The sequence below is a fragment of the Lampetra planeri genome, chromosome 33, assembly GCF_965212315.1.
Source record: "Lampetra planeri chromosome 33, kcLamPlan1.2.h2, whole genome shotgun sequence".
NCBI lineage: Eukaryota > Metazoa > Chordata > Hyperoartia > Petromyzontiformes > Petromyzontidae > Lampetra > Lampetra planeri.
This window is the reverse complement of record NC_136139.1, coordinates 11,653,668-11,669,090: the sequence shown is the minus strand read 5'-3', so window position 1 is coordinate 11,669,090 and position 15,423 is coordinate 11,653,668.

Sequence of the window (15,423 nt, the reverse complement as noted above, 5' to 3'; positions counted from 1 at the left end):
CCAGGAGCCACGACACAGAACCCGGCTCCAGGAGCCACGACTCAGAACCTGGCTCCAGGAGCCAAGACACAGAACCCGGCTCCAGGAGCCACGACACAGAACCCGGGTCCAGGAGCCACGACACAGAACCCGGCTCCAGGAGCCACAACACAGAACCTGGCTCCAGGAGCCACGACACAGAACCCGGCTCCAGGAGCCACGACTCAGAACCTGGCTCCAGGAGCCAAGACACAGAACCCGGCTCCAGGAGCCACGACACAGAACCCGGGTCCAGGAGCCACGACACAGAACCCGGCTCCAGGAGCCACAACACAGAACCTGGCTCCAGGAGCCACGACACAGAACCTGGCTCCAGAAGCCACGACACTGAACCCGGCTCCAGGAGCCACGACACAGAACCCGGCTCCAGGAGCCACGACACAGAACCCGGCTCCAGGAGCCACGACACAGAACCTGGCTCCAGGAGCCACGACACAGAACCTGGCTCCAGGAGCCACGACACAGAACCCGGCTCCAGGAGCCACGACACTGAACCCGGCTCCAGGAGCCACGACACAGAACCCGGCTCCAGGAGCCACGACACAGAACCCGGCTCCAGGGGCCACGACTCAGAACCTGGCTCCAGGAGCCACAACACAGAACCCGGCTCCAGGAGCCACGACACAGAACCTGGCTCCAGGAGCCACGACACAGAACCTGGCTCCAGAAGCCACGACACTGAACCCGGCTCCAGGAGCCACGACACAGAACCCGGCTCCAGGAGCCACGACACAGAACCCGGCTCCAGGAGCCACGACTCAGAACCTGGCTCCAGGAGCCACGACACAGAACCTGGCTCCAGGAGCAACGACACAGAACCTGGCTCCAGGAGCCACGACACAGAACCTGGCTCCAGGAGCCACGACACAGAACCCCGCTCCAGGAGCCACGACTCAGAACCTGGCTCCAGGAGCCACGACACAGAACCTGGCTCCAGGAGCCACGACACAGAACCTGGCTCCAGGAGCCACGACACAGAACCTAGCTCCAGGAGCCACGACACAGAATCTGGCTCAAGGAGCCACGACTCAGAACCTGGCTCCAGGAGCCACGACACAGAACCTGGCTCCAGGAGCCACGACACAGAACCTGGCTCCAGGTGCCACGACTCAGAACCTGGCTCCAGGAGCCACGACACAGAACCTGGCTCCAAGAGCTACGACACAGAACCTGGCTCCACGAGCCACGACACAGAACCTGGCTCCAGGAGCCACAACACAGAACCTGGCTCCAGGAGCCACGACACAGAACCTGGCTCCAGGAGCCACGACACAGAACCTGGCTCCAGAAGCCACGACACTGAACCCGGCTCCAGGAGCCACGACACAGAACCCGGCTCCAGGAGCCACGACTCAGAACCTGGCTCCAGGAGCCACGACACAGAACCTGGCTCCAGGAGCCACGACACAGAACCTGGCTCCAGGAGCCACGACACAGAACCCGGCTCCAGGAGCCACGACACTGAACCCGGCTCTAGGAGCCACGACACAGAACCCGGCTCCAGGAGCCACGACACAGAACCCGGCTCCAGGAGCCACGACTCAGAACCTGGCTCCAGGAGCCACGACACAGAACCTGGCTCCAGGAGCCACGACACAGAACCTGGCTCCAGGAGCCACGACACAGAACCTGGCTCCAGGAGCCACGACACAGAACCCCGCTCCAGGAGCCACGACTCAGAACCTGGCTCCAGGAGCCACGACACAGAACCTGGCTCCAGGAGCCACGACACAGAACCTGGCTCCAGGAGCCACGACACAGAACCTAGCTCCAGGAGCCACGACACAGAATCTGGCTCCAGGAGCCACGACTCAGAACCTGGCTCCAGGAGCCACGACACAGAACCTGGCTCCAGGAGCCACGACACAGAACCTGGCTCCAGGAGCCACGACTCAGAACCTGGCTCCAGGAGCCACGACACAGAACCTGGCTCCAAGAGCTACGACACAGAACCTGGCTCCACGAGCCACGACACAGAACCTGGCTCCAGGAGCCACGACACAGAACCCGGCTCCAGGAGCCACGACACAGAACCCGGCTCCAGGAGCCACGACTCAGAACCTGGCTCCAGGAGCCAAGACACAGAACCCGGCTCCAGGAGCCACGACACAGAACCTGGCTCCAGGAGCCACGACACAGAACCTGGCTCCAGGAGCCACGACACAGAACCCGGCTCCAGGAGCCACGACACTGAACCCGGCTCCAGGAGCCACGACACAGAACCCGGCTCCAGGAGCCACGACTCAGAACCTGGCTCCAGGAGCCACGACTCAGAACCTGGCTCCAGGAGCCACGACACAGAACCTGGCTCCAGGAGCCACGACACAGAACCTGGCTCCAGGAGCCACGACACAGAACCCGGCTCCAGGAGCCACGACTCAGAACCTGGCTCCAGGAGCCACGACACAGAACCTGGCTCCAGGAGCCACGACACAGAACCTGGCTCCAGGAGCCACGACACAGAACCTGGCTCCAGGAGCCACGACACAGAACCCCGCTCCAGGAGCCACGACTCAGAACCTGGCTCCAGGAGCCACGACACAGAACCTGGCTCCAGGAGCCACGACACAGAACCTGGCTCCAGGAGCCACGACACAGAACCTAGCTCCAGGAGCCACGACACAGAATCTGGCTCCAGGAGCCACGACTCCGAACCTGGCTCCAGGAGCCACGACACAGAACCTGGCTCCAGGAGCCACGACACAGAACCTGGCTCCAGGAGCCACGACTCAGAACCTGGCTCCAGGAGCCACGACACAGAACCTGGCTCCAAGAGCTACGACACAGAACCTGGCTCCACGAGCCACGACACAGAACCTGGCTCCAGGAGCCACGACACAGAACCCGGCTCCAGGAGCCACGACACAGAACCCGGCTCCAGGAGCCACGACTCAGAACCTGGCTCCAGGAGCCAAGACACAGAACCCGGCTCCAGGAGCCACGACACAGAACCCGGCTCCAGGAGCCACGACACAGAACCTGGCTCCAGGAGCCACAACACAGAACCTGGCTCCAGGAGCCACGACACAGAACCTGGCTCCAGGAGCCACGACACAGAACCTGGCTCCAGGAACCACGACACTGAACCCGGCTCCAGGAGCCATGACACAGAACCTCGCTCCAGGAGCCACGACACAGAACCCGGCTCCAGGAGCCACGACACAGAACCCGGCTCCAGGAGCCACGACACAGAACCTGGCTCCAGGAGCCACGACACAGAACCCGGCTCCAGAAGCCACGACTCAAAACCTGGCTCCAGGAGCCACGACACAGAACCTGGCTCCAGGAGCCACGACACAGAACCTGGCTCCAGGAGCCACGACTCAGAACCTGGCTCCAGGAGCCACGACACAGAACCTGGCTCCAAGAGCTACGACACAGAACCTGGCTCCAGGAGCCACGACACTGAACCCGGCTCCAGGAGCCATGACACAGAACCTCGCTCCAGGAGCCACGACACAGAACCCGGCTCTAGGAGCCACGACACAGAACCCGGCTCCAGGAGCCACGACACAGAACCTGGCTCCAGGAGCCACGACACAGAACCCGGCTCCAGAAGCCACGACTCAGAACCTGGCTCCAGGAGCCACGACACAGAACCTGGCTCCAGGAGCCACGACACAGAACCTGGCTCCAGGAGCCACGACTCAGAACCTGGCTCCAGGAGCCACGACACAGAACCTGGCTCCAAGAGCTACGAAACAGAACCTGGCTCCACGAGCCACGACACAGAACCTGGCTCCAGGAGCCACGACACAGAACCCGGCTCCAGGAGCCACGACACAGAACCTGGCTCCAGGAGCCACGACTCAGAACCTGGCTCCAGGAGCCAAGACACAGAACCCGGCTCCAGGAGCCACGACACAGAACCCGGCTCCAGGAGCCACGACACAGAACCTGGCTCCAGGAGCCACAACACAGAACCTGGCTCCAGGAGCCACGACACAGAACCTGGCTCCAGGAGCCACGACACAGAACCTGGCTCCAGGAGCCACGACACTGAACCCGGCTCCAGGAGCCACGACACAGAACCTCGCTCCAGGAGCCACGACACAGAACCCGGCTCCAGGAGCCACGACACAGAACCCGGCTCCAGGAGCCACGACACAGAACCTGGCTCCAGGAGCCACGACACAGAACCCAGCTCCAGAAGCCACGACTCAGAACCTGGCTCCAGGAGCCACGACACAGAACCTGGCTCCAGGAGCCACGACACAGAACCTGGCTCCAGGAGCCACGACACAGAACCTGGCTCCAGGAGCCACGACACTGAACCTGGCTCCAGGAGCCACGACACAGAACCTGGCTCCAGGAGCCACAACACTGAACCTGGCTCCAGGAGCCACGTCACAGAACCCGGCTCCAGGAGCCACGACACAGAACCCGGCTCCAGGAGCCACGACTCAGAACCTGGCTCCAGGAGCCACGACACAGAACCTGGCTCCAGGAGCCACGACACAGAACCTGGCTCCAGGAGCCACGACACAGATCCTGGCTCCAGGAGCCACGACACAGAACCCAGCTCCAGGAGCCACGACTCAGAACCTGGCTCCAGGAGCCACGACACAGAACCTGGCTCCAGGAGCCACGACACAGAACCTGGATCCAGGAGCCACGACACACTACCCGGCTCCAGGAGCCATGACACAGAACCTGGCTCCAGGAGCCACAACACTAAACCCGGCTCCAGGAGCCACGACACAGAACCTGGCTCCAGGAGCCACGACACAGAACCTGGCTCCAGGAGCCACGACACAGAACCGGGCTCCAGAAGCCACGACTCAGAACCTGGCTCCAGGAGCCACGACACAGAACCCGGATCCAGGAGCCACGACACAGAACCCGGCTCCAGTAGCCACGACTCAGAACCTGGCTCCAGGAGCCACGACACAGAACCTGGCTCCAGGAGCCACGACACAGAACCTGGCTCCAGGAGCCACGACACAGAACCTGGCTCCAGGAGCCACGACACAGAACCCGGCTCCAGGAGCCACGACTCAGAACCTGGCTCCAGGAGCCACGACACAGAACCTGGCTCCAGGAGCCACGACACAGAACCTGGCTCCAGGAGCCACAACACAGAACCTAGCTCCAGGAGCCACGACACAGAATCTGGCTCCAGGAGCCACGACTCAGAACCTGGCTCCAGGAGCCACGACTCAGAACCTGGCTCCAGGAGCCACGACACAGAACCTGGCTCCAGGAGCCACGACACAGAACCTGGCTCCAGGAGCCACGACACACTACCCGGCTCCAGGAGCCATGACACAGAACCTGGCTCCAGGAGCCACGACACTAAACCCGGCTCCAGGAGCCACGACACAGAACCTGGCTCCAGGAGCCACGACACAGAACCTGGCTCCAGGAGCCACGACACAGAACCGGGCTCCAGGAGCCACGACACTGAACCCGGCTCCAGGAGCCACGACACAGAACCCGGATCCAGGAGCCACGACACAGAACCCGGCTCCAATAGCCACGACTCAGAACCTGGCTCCAGGAGCCACGACACAGAACCTGGCTCCAGGAGCCACGACACAGAACCTGGCTCCAGGAGCCACGACACAGAACCTGGCTCCAGGAGCCACGACACAGAACCTGGCTCCAGGAGCCACGACTCAGAACCTGGCTCCAGGAGCCACGACACAGAACCTGGTTCCAGGAGCCACGACACAGAACCTGGCTCCAGGAGCCACGACACAGAACCTGGCTCCAGGAGCCACGACACAGAATCTGGCTCCAGGAGCCACGACTCAGAACCTGGCTCCAGGAGCAACGACACAGAACCTGGCTCCAGGAGCCACGATACAGAACCTGGCTCCAGGAGCCACGACTCAGAACCTGGCTCCAGGAGCCACGACACAGAACCTGGCTCCAAGAGCTACGACACAGAACCTGGCTCCACGAGCCACGACACAGAACCTGGCTCCAGGAGCCACGACACAGAACCCGGCTCCAGGAGCCACGACACAGAACCCGGCTCCAGGAGCCATGACTCAGAACCTGGCTCCAGGAGCCAAGACATAGAACCCGGCTCCAGGAGCCACGACACAGAACCCGGCTCCAGGAGCCACGACACAGAACCTGGCTCCAGGAGCCACAACACAGAACCTGGCTCCAGGAGCCACGACACAGAACCTGGCTCCAGGAGCCACGACACAGAACCTGGCTCCAGGAGCCACGACACAGAATCTGGCTCCAGGAGCCACGACTCAGAACCTGGCTCCAGGAGCAACGACACAGAACCTGGCTCCAGGAGCCACGACACAGAACCTGGCTCCAGGAGCCACGACTCAGAACCTGGCTCCAGGAGCCACGACACAGAACCTGGCTCCAAGAGCTACGACACAGAACCTGGCTCCACGAGCCACGACACAGAACCTGGCTCCAGGAGCCACGACACAGAACCCGGCTCCAGGAGCCACGACACAGAACCCGGCTCCAGGAGCCATGACTCAGAACCTGGCTCCAGGAGCCAAGACATAGAACCCGGCTCCAGGAGCCACGACACAGAACCCGGCTCCAGGAGCCACGACACAGAACCTGGCTCCAGGAGCCACAACACAGAACCTGGCTCCAGGAGCCACGACACAGAACCTGGCTCCAGGAGCCACGACACAGAACCTGGCTCCAGGAGCCACGACACTGAACCCGGCTCCAGGAGCCATGACACAGAACCTCGCTCCAGGAGCCACGACACAGAACCCGGCTCCAGGAGCCACGACACAGAACCTGGCTCCAGGAGCCACGACACAGAACCCGGCTCCAGGAGCCACGACACAGAACCGGGCTCCAGGAGCCACGACACTGAACCCGGCTCCAGGAGCCACGACACAGAACCTGGCTCCAGGAGCCACGACACAGAACCCGGATCCAGGAGCCACGACACAGAACCCGGCTCCAATAGCCACGACTCAGAACCTGGCTCCAGGAGCCACGACACAGAACCTGGCTCCAGGAGCCACGACACAGAACCTGGCTCCAGGAGCCACGACACAGAACCTGGCTCCAGGAGCCACGACACAGAACCTGGCTCCAGGAGCCACGACTCAGAACCTGGCTCCAGGAGCCACGACACAGAACCTGGCTCCAGGAGCCACGACACAGAACCTGGCTCCAGGAGCCACGACACAGAACCTGGCTCCAGGAGCCACGACACAGAATCTGGCTCCAGGAGCCACGACTCAGAACCTGGCTCCAGGAGCAACGACACAGAACCTGGCTCCAGGAGCCACGATACAGAACCTGGCTCCAGGAGCCACGACTCAGAACCTGGCTCCAGGAGCCACGACACAGAACCTGGCTCCAAGAGCTACGACACAGAACCTGGCTCCACGAGCCACGACACAGAACCTGGCTCCAGGAGCCACGACACAGAACCCGGCTCCAGGAGCCACGACACAGAACCCGGCTCCAGGAGCCATGACTCAGAACCTGGCTCCAGGAGCCAAGACATAGAACCCGGCTCCAGGAGCCACGACACAGAACCCGGCTCCAGGAGCCACGACACAGAACCTGGCTCCAGGAGCCACAACACAGAACCTGGCTCCAGGAGCCACGACACAGAACCTGGCTCCAGGAGCCACGACACAGAACCTGGCTCCAGGAGCCACGACACAGAATCTGGCTCCAGGAGCCACGACTCAGAACCTGGCTCCAGGAGCAACGACACAGAACCTGGCTCCAGGAGCCACGACACAGAACCTGGCTCCAGGAGCCACGACTCAGAACCTGGCTCCAGGAGCCACGACACAGAACCTGGCTCCAAGAGCTACGACACAGAACCTGGCTCCACGAGCCACGACACAGAACCTGGCTCCAGGAGCCACGACACAGAACCCGGCTCCAGGAGCCACGACACAGAACCCGGCTCCAGGAGCCATGACTCAGAACCTGGCTCCAGGAGCCAAGACATAGAACCCGGCTCCAGGAGCCACGACACAGAACCCGGCTCCAGGAGCCACGACACAGAACCTGGCTCCAGGAGCCACAACACAGAACCTGGCTCCAGGAGCCACGACACAGAACCTGGCTCCAGGAGCCACGACACAGAACCTGGCTCCAGGAGCCACGACACTGAACCCGGCTCCAGGAGCCATGACACAGAACCTCGCTCCAGGAGCCACGACACAGAACCCGGCTCCAGGAGCCACGACACAGAACCTGGCTCCAGGAGCCACGACACAGAACCCGGCTCCAGGAGCCATGACTCAGAACCTGGCTCCAGGAGCCACGACACAGAACCTGGCTCCAGGAGCCACGACACAGAACCTGGCTCCAGGAGCCACGACACAGAACCTGGCTCCAGGAGCCACGACACTGAACCTGGCTCCAGGAGCCACGACTCAGAACCTGGCTCCAGGAGCCACGACACAGAACCTGGCTCCAGGAGCCACGACACAGAACCTGGCTCCAGGAGCCAGAGCACAGATCCTGGCTCCAGGAGCCATGACACAGAACCCAGCTCCAGGAGCCACGACTCAGAACCTGGCTCCAGGAGCCACGACACAGAACCTGGCTCCAGGAGCCACGACACAGAACCTGGCTCCAGGAGCCACGACACAGAACCCGGCTCCAGGAGCCACGACACAGAACCTGGCTCCAGGAGCCACGACACTGAACCCGGCTCCAGGAGCCACGACACAGAACCTGGCTCCAGGAGCCACGACACAGAACCTGGCTCCAGGAGCCACGACACAGAACCGGGCTCCAGGAGTCACGACACTGAACCCGGCTCCAGGAGCCACGACACTGAACCCGGCTCCAGGAGCCACGACACAGAACCCGGATCCAGGAGCCACGACACAGAACCCGGCTTCAGGAGCCACGACTCAGAACCTGGCTCCAGGAGCCACGACTCAGAACCTGGCTCCAGGAGCCACGACACAGAACCTGGCTCCAGGAGCCACGACACAGAACCTGGCTCCAGGAGCCACGACACAGAACCCGGCTCCAGGAGCCTCGACTCAGAACCTGGCTCCAGGAGCCACGACACAGAACCTGGCTCCAGGAGCCACGACACAGAACCTGGCTCCAGGAGCCACGACACAGAATCTGGCTCCAGGAGCCACGACTCAGAACCTGGCTCCAGGAGCCACGACACAGAACCTGGCTTCAAGAGCTACGACACAGAACCTGGCTCCACGAGCCACGACACAGAACCTGGCTCCAGGAGCCACGACACAGAACCCGGCTCCAGGAGCCACGACACAGAACCCGGCTCCAGGAGCCATGACTCAGAACCTGGCTCCAGGAGCCAAGACACAGAACCCGGCTCCAGGAGCCATGACACAGAACCCGGCTCCAGGAGCCACGACACAAAACCTGGCTCCAGGAGCCAAGACACAGAACCCGGCTCCAGGAGCCACGACACAGAACCCGGCTCCAGGAGCCACGACACAGAACCTGGCTCCAGGAGCCACAACACAGAACCTGGCTCCAGGAGCCACAACACAGAACCTGGCTCCAGGAGCCACGACACAGAACCCGGCTCCAGGAGCCACGACACAGAACCCGGCTCCAGGAGCCACGACACAGAACCCGGCTCCAGGAGCCATGACTCAGAACCTGGCTCCAGGAGCCAAGACATAGAACCCGGCTCCAGGAGGCACGACACAGAACCCGGCTCCAGGAGCCACGACACAGAACCCGGCTCCAGGAGCCACAACACAGAACCTGGCTCCAGGAGCCACGACACAGAACCTGGCTCCAGGAGCCACGACACAGAACCTGGCTCCAGGAGCCACGACACTGAACCCGGCTCCAGGAGCCACGACACAGAACCTGGCTCCAGGAGCCACGACACTGAACCCGGCTCCAGGAGCCATGACACAGAACCTGGCTCCACGAGCCACGACACAGAACCCGGCTCCAGGAGCCACGACACAGAACCCGGCTCCAGGAGCCACGACACAGAACCCGGCTCCAGGAGCCATGACTCAGAACCTGGCTCCAGGAGCCACGACACAGAACCTGGCTCCAGGAGCCACGACACAGAACCTGGCTCCAGGAGCCACGACACAGAACCTGGCTCCAGGAGCCACGACACTGAACCTGGCTCCAGGAGCCACGACTCAGAACCTGGCTCCAGGAGCCACGACACAGAACCTGGCTCCAGGAGCCACGACACAGAACCTGGCTCCAGGAGCCACGACACAGAACCTTGCTCCAGGAGCCACGACACAGATCCTGGCTCCAGGAGCCACGACACAGAACCCAGCTCCAGGAGCCACGACTCAGAACCTGGCTCCAGGAGCCACGACACAGAACCTGGCTCCAGGAGCCACGACACTGAACCCGGCTCCAGGAGCCATGACACAGAACCTCGCTCCAGGAGCCACGACACAGAACCCGGCTCCAGGAGCCACGACACAGAACCTGGCTCCAGGAGCCACGACACAGAACCTGGCTCCAGGAGCCACGACACAGAACCTGGCTCCAGGAGCCACGACACAGATCCTGGCTCCAGGAGCCACGACACAGAACCCAGCTCCAGGAGCCACGACTCAGAACCTGGCTCCAGGAGCCACGACACAGAACCTTGCTCCAGGAGCCACGACACAGAACCTGGCTCCAGGAGCCACGACACAGAACCCGGCTCCAGGAGCCACGACACAGAACCTGGCTCCAGGAGCCACAACACAGAACCTGGCTCCAGGAGCCACAACACAGAACCTGGCTCCAGGAGCCACGACACAGAACCCGGCTCCAGGAGCCACGACACAGAACCTGGCTCCAGGAGCCACGACACAGAACCCGGCTCCAGGAGCCACGACTCAGAACCTGGCTCCAGGAGCAACGACACAGAACCTGGCTCCATGAGCCACGAGACAGAACCTGGCTCCAGGAGCCACGACACAGAACCTAGCTCCAGGAGCCACGACACAGAATCTGGCTCCAGGAGCCACGACTCAGAAACTGGCTCCAGGAGCCACGACACAGAACCTGGCTCCAGGAGCCACGACACAGAACCTGGCTCCAGGAGCCACGACTCAGAACCTGGCTCCAGGAGCCACGACACAGAACCTGGCTCCAAGAGCTACGACACAGAACCTGGCTCCACGAGCCACGACACAGAACCTGGCTCCAGGAGCCACGACACAGAACCCGGCTCCAGGAGCCACGACACAGAACCCGGCTCCAGGAGCCATGACTCAGAACCTGGCTCCAGGAGCCAAGACATAGAACCCGGCTCCAGGAGGCACGACACAGAACCCGGCTCCAGGAGCCACGACACAGAACCCGGCTCCAGGAGCCACAACACAGAACCTGGCTCCAGGAGCCACGACACAGAACCTGGCTCCAGGAGCCACGACACAGAACCTGGCTCCAGGAGCCACGACACTGAACCCGGCTCCAGGAGCCATGACACAGAACCTCGCTCCAGGAGCCACGACACAGAACCCGGCTCCAGGAGCCACGACTCAGAACCTGGCTCCAGGAGCCACGACACAGAACCTGGCTCCAGGAGCCACGACACAGAACCTGGCTCCAGGAGCCACGACACAGAACCTGGCTCCAGGAGCCACGACACAGAACCTGGCTCCAGGAGCCACGACACAGAACCTGGCTCCAGGAGCCACGACACTGAACCTGGCTCCAGGAGCCACGACTCAGAACCTGGCTCCAGGAGCCACGACACAGAACCTGGCTCCAGGAGCCACGACACAGAACCTGGCTCCAGGAGCCACGACACAGAACCTTGCTCCAGGAGCCATGACACAGATCCTGGCTCCAGGAGCCACGACACAGAACCCAGCTCCAGGAGCCACGACTCAGAACCTGGCTCCAGGAGCCACGACACAGAACCTGGCTCCAGGAGCCACGACACTGAACCCGGCTCCAGGAGCCATGACACAGAACCTCGCTCCAGGAGCCACGACACAGAACCCGGCTCCAGGAGCCACGACACAGAACCTGGCTCCAGGAGCCACGACACAGAACCTGGCTCCAGGAGCCACGACACAGAACCTGGCTCCAGGAGCCACGACACAGATCCTGGCTCCAGGAGCCACGACACAGAACCCAGCTCCAGGAGCCACGACTCAGAACCTGCCTCCAGGAGCCACGACACAGAACCTGGCTCCAGGAGCCACGACACAGAACCTGGCTCCAGGAGCCACGACACTGAACCCGGCTCCAGGAGCCATGACACAGAACCTCGCTCCAGGAGCCACGACACAGAACCCGGCTCCAGGAGCCACGACACAGAACCTGGCTCCAGGAGCCACGACACAGAACCCGGCTCCAGGATCCACGACTCAGAACCTGGCTCCAGGAGCCACGACACAGAACCTGGCTCCAGGAGCCACGACACAGAACCTGGCTCCAGAAGCCACGACACAGAACCTGGCTCCAGGAGCCACGACACTGAACCTGGCTCCAGGAGCCACGACTCAGAACCTGGCTCCAGGAGCCACGACACAGAACCTGGCTCCAGGAGCCACGACACAGAACCTGGCTTCAGGAGCCACGACACAGAACCTGGCTCCAGGAGCCACGACACAGATCCTGGCTCCAGGAGCCACGACACAGAACCCAGCTCCAGGAGCCACGACTCAGAACCCGGCTCCAGGAGCCACGACACAGAACCTGGCTCCAGGAGCCACGACACTGAACCCGGCTCCAGGAGCCATGACACAGAACCTCGCTCAAGGAGCCACGACACAGAACCCGGCTCCAGGAGCCACGACACAGAACCTGGCTCCAGGAGCCACAACACAGAACCTGGCTCCAGGAGCCACGACACAGAACCTGGCTCCAGGAGCCACGACACAGAACCTGGCTCCAGGAGCCACGACACTGAACCCGGCTCCAGGAGCCATGACACAGAACCTCGCTCCAGGAGCCACGACACAGAACCCGGCTCCAGGAGCCACGACACAGAACCTGGCTCCAGGAGCCACGACACAGAACCCGGCTCCAGGAGCCACGACTCAGAACCTGGCTCCAGGAGCCACGACACAGAACCTGGCTCCAGGAGCCACGACACAGAACCTGGCTCCAGGAGCCACGACACAGAACCTGGCTCCAGGAGCCACGACACTGAACCTGGCTCCAGGAGCCACGACTCAGAACCTGGCTCCAGGAGCCACGACACAGAACCTGGCTCCAGGAGCCACGACACAGAACCTGGCTTCAGGAGCCACGACACAGAACCTGGCTCCAGGAGCCACGACACAGATCCTGGCTCCAGGAGCCACGACACAGAACCCAGCTCCAGGAGCCACGACTCAGAACCCGGCTCCAGGAGCCACGACACAGAACCTGGCTCCAGGAGCCATGACACTGAACCCGGCTCCAGGAGCCATGACACAGAACCTCGCTCCAGGAGCCACAACACAGAACCCGGCTCCAGGAGCCACGACACAGAACCTGGCTCCAGGAGCCACGACACAGAACCTGGCTCCAGGAGCCACGACACAGAACCTGGCTCCAGGAGCCACGACACAGATCCTGGCTCCAGGAGCCACGACACAGAACCCAGCTCCAGGAGCCACGACTCAGAACCTGGCTCCAGGAGCCACGACACAGAACCTGGCTCCAGGAGCCACGACACAGAACCTGGCTCCAGGAGCCACGACACACAACCCGGCTCCAGGAGCCATGACACAGAACCTGGCTCCAGGAGCCACGACACTGAACCCGGCTCCAGGAGCCACGACACAGAACCTGGCTCCAGGAGCCACGACACAGAACCTGGCTCCAGGAGCCACGACACAGAACCGGGCTCCAGGAGCCACGACACTGAACCCGGCTCCAGGAGCCACGACACAGAACCCGGATCCAGGAGCCACGACACAGAACCTGGCTTCAAGAGCTACGACACAGAACCTGGCTCCACGAGCCACGACACAGAACCTGGCTCCAGGAGCCACGACACAGAACCCGGCTCCAGGAGCCACGACACAGAACCCGGCTCCAAGAGCCATGACTCAGAACCTGGCTCCAGGAGCCAAGACACAGAACCCGGCTCCAGGAGCCACGACACAGAACCCGGCTCCAGGAGCCACGACACAGAACCTGGCTCCAGGAGCCACAACACAGAACCTGGCTCCAGGAGCCACGACACAGAACCTGGCTCCAGGAGCCACGACACAGAACCCGGCTCCAGGAGCCACGACACAGAACCTGGCTCCAGGAGCCACGACACAGAACCCGGCTCCAGGAGCCACGACTCAGAACCCGGCTCCAGGAGCCACGACACAGAACCTGGCTCCAGGAGCCATGACACTGAACCCGGCTCCAGGAGCCATGACACAGAACCTCGCTCCAGGAGCCACAACACAGAACCCGGCTCCAGGAGCCACGACACAGAACCTGGCTCCAGGAGCCACGACACAGAACCTGGCTCCAGGAGCCACGACACAGAACCTGGCTCCAGGAGCCACGACACAGATCCTGGCTCCAGGAGCCACGACACAGAACCCAGCTCCAGGAGCCACGACTCAGAACCTGGCTCCAGGAGCCACGACACAGAACCTGGCTCCAGGAGCCACGACACAGAACCTGGCTCCAGGAGCCACGACACACAACCCGGCTCCAGGAGCCATGACACAGAACCTGGCTCCAGGAGCCACGACACTGAACCCGGCTCCAGGAGCCACGACACAGAACCTGGCTCCAGGAGCCACGACACAGAACCTGGCTCCAGGAGCCACGACACAGAACCGGGCTCCAGGAGCCACGACACTGAACCCGGCTCCAGGAGCCACGACACAGAACCCGGATCCAGGAGCCACGACACAGAACCTGGCTTCAAGAGCTACGACACAGAACCTGGCTCCACGAGCCACGACACAGAACCTGGCTCCAGGAGCCACGACACAGAACCCGGCTCCAGGAGCCACGACACAGAACCCGGCTCCAAGAGCCATGACTCAGAACCTGGCTCCAGGAGCCAAGACACAGAACCCGGCTCCAGGAGCCACGACACAGAACCCGGCTCCAGGAGCCACGACACAGAACCTGGCTCCAGGAGCCACAACACAGAACCTGGCTCCAGGAGCCACGACACAGAACCTGGCTCCAGGAGCCACGACACAGAACCCGGCTCCAGGAGCCACGACACAGAACCTGGCTCCAGGAGCCACGACACAGAACCCGGCTCCAGGAGCCACGACTCAGAACCCGGCTCCAGGAGCCACGACACAGAACCTGGCTCCAGGAGCCACGACACAGAACCTGGCTCCAGGAGCCACGACACAGAACCTGGCTCCAAGAGCTACGACACAGAACCTGGCTCCACGAGCCACGACACAGAACCTGGCTCCAGGAGCCACGACACAGAACCCGGCTCCAGGAGCCACGACACAGAACCCGGCTCCAGGAGCCATGACTCAGAACCTGGCTCCAGGAGCCAAGACACAGAACCCGGCTCCAGGA